Consider the following 2,872-nt stretch of genomic DNA (forward strand, 5'->3'; position numbering starts at 1 on the left):
CCTTATCAACTTTAACTCAAATGCAAACAGAGTTACCAGAGGTGCAGCAAGGAGGGACGGCACAATCCCACTCAGAACATCTGCATTCAGCCGGGCCGTCTTTTCATTTACAGCATCACATCAGTGGAACTCGGTACCACCATTAGTTAGAGAGTCCCCATCCTACACCAGAAAGAAACAAGGACAGACAGAACAATACAGTCGATCTACAGTACTGCACAGGTTCTGGGTGTTTTTTTTTCTGTCTAAGACATAGCAGACATGAACTATCCTAAGCAAGGCACAGTGAAATCAATGCACAGCTTCACTGAGCTGCATACACCACTCCTCAGGCTCTGAAGTCAAATGAGTGAGCATGTCACATCACGTTACATGAAGCTGGCGGCGGATGGCGGTACATGGCCACCTCTGTCTCTCTGTCGTTACTCAAGAATGAAGCTCAAGCAAATTACTGATGGTTTTTAATCTGGTTCAATTGGTTAAAGGTCCAACACGCAACAAATTGCACCAGTACCCAAATCAACCTATATTTAGTAACAGACCAGAAAGGATCACAAAATCATTCAATATGATAACTGGGCTGTCGGATCATAATAGGTGCTTATATCAAGAAAACTCACTTGCAGGCGTTTACAAACACTGGCAATAAGGATTTTTTGGTATACCGAAAAACAAACAAGAGGACTTCAAAGCCCATAAAAAACATAAACTGGGATGAGCCCTTCCTGAAAATGATTTAGAAATGACCATGTCAAATTTTTACTGAAAAATGCTATCTACAGTTATGAATTCTATTAGAATAATATAAAAACAAGAACAGGGTCTTCCCTGGGTGAATGAGAAAGTCCTAAATTAATGAAGGAGCGGGACAATGCTTTAAAATAGCCAAAAGTCAAGATGTCCCACAACGCATACTTCGTTAGGCTAAGAACCAAAGTACTAGTGAACTGAAAAAGCAAAGGCGGACTTTTTCATCATAATTATTGAAATCAATGGTAACTCAAAGCCATATGGAATCCGATTCAAAAATGAACCGGTCAAAACATTAGTATAACGAAGCCAATTGTACTAAAAGCAAATGACACAACTTGACGTGTCCGACCAATGTGGCACAGACCTTAATCAATACTTTGTGGGAGTCATAGACACTACGCCCAAAGTTTAGCAATACAACAAAACAATCCATGCACAGCTAATACTACAGAGCCAGCCCTAACCTAAGACCTAATCAGAGGAGGAGGTTATAAAAACAGTTACATCTCTCAAACCATCAAGGGCTAAGGATGTCTATGGTATGGATACACTTATTCTGAAAGGGATCAGCTCTTCAATAGTTACCCCACTAACACACATAATCAATACTTCACTGGCCCAAGGATGGTTTCCAGATTCATTGAAGCCTGCTGTTGTGGCCCCTGTATTCAAAGGTGGTGACCCGCTACTGACCTCCAACTATAGGCCCATCAGTGTTGTACCTGTAGTATCCAAGGTATCTGAAAAACTGATTAACAAACAAATCATCGACCATCTCAACAACAGCTCCTTTCCACTGCACCCAATGCAATTTGGATTCAGGGCCAACTACTCGACTGAAACGGCTCCATGTTACTTCATAGAAAAAGTTCCGGCATCACTGGATAAAGGCGGGGTTGTTGGGGCTGTGTTCCTTGACTTAAAGAAAGCATTTGACACAGTTAATCATACATCCTATGTAATATTACTGAATTTGGATATCTCTTCAAGCTTGGTCAACTTATCAAATCTTACTCTCACTCCGCTCTCAAATGTCAAAATTGGTACCCATAACTAAACCACTTGGTCTTTCCACCGGTCCCGCAGGGATCCATACTTGGCCCAACCCTTTTTAGCATATATTAATGATCTACCCTCTGTTTGTGGAAAGTGTGATATTTTAATGTATGCTGATGATACAGTTATTTTTACTCATGGTAAGACTGCTGAAGAGGTTGCAATTAAGCTAACGATTGCTAGGGAAGGTTAAATCCTGGCTTAACCACTGTTTTTTGCACTGAATGTTTCAAAAACATTTTTTGTATGTTCATTACGGCTCCCGGATAGACGCAGAGCAAGACATTTCCATTTCAAGACACAGACTAATGGTTTCTTAGAATACAAGTATTTAGGAATACACTTAGACTCAAACCTTGCCTTCAAAACCCACATAAAGAGGGTCTGTAATAAAATAGAGTTCAGTCTGGCCAATTTCAGGTATATCAGAAACCTCCTATCAACTGAGGCAGCTAAGCTATACTTCCACTCATTGGTTCTCTGCCGCATCACCTACTGTCTCATAAGTTGGTCCAATGCACACTCTACAGCTTTAAAACCACTGAAATCATTATACAAACAAGCACTTAAAACTCTAGACAAAAAGCCATTTCGTTACCATCATCGCCATATTCTAAAGAAGTATAAACTGCTCAGTTGGAAAACCTCATAAAATACAGAAATGTCTGCTTAGTTTATAAGATCATGCACAGTTTGGCTCCTCCTCCTTTGTCTGGCCTTATCAACTTTAACTCAAATGCAAACAGAGTTACCAGAGGTGCAGCAAGGAGGGACGGCACAATCCCACTCAGAACATCTGCATTCAGCCGGGCCGTCTTTTCATTTACAGCATCACATCAGTGGAACTCGGTACCACCATTAGTTAGAGAGTCCCCATCCTATTACTCATTTAAGAGTAATGTTAAGAAACGGACGATTGAAAATCAACAGTGTCAACACTGACGCTGGTCCCATCCCCCAACAATAACTGGATCATCTATTTTAGATTTTATTTGCTTATCTTGTTCATTCGATTGTTGTGATTTAACATTGTAATTGTTAACCTTTTGTCTATTGTATAAAT

This window comes from Etheostoma spectabile, unplaced genomic scaffold (assembly GCF_008692095.1).
Source record: "Etheostoma spectabile isolate EspeVRDwgs_2016 unplaced genomic scaffold, UIUC_Espe_1.0 scaffold340, whole genome shotgun sequence".
Taxonomy (NCBI): domain Eukaryota; kingdom Metazoa; phylum Chordata; class Actinopteri; order Perciformes; family Percidae; genus Etheostoma; species Etheostoma spectabile.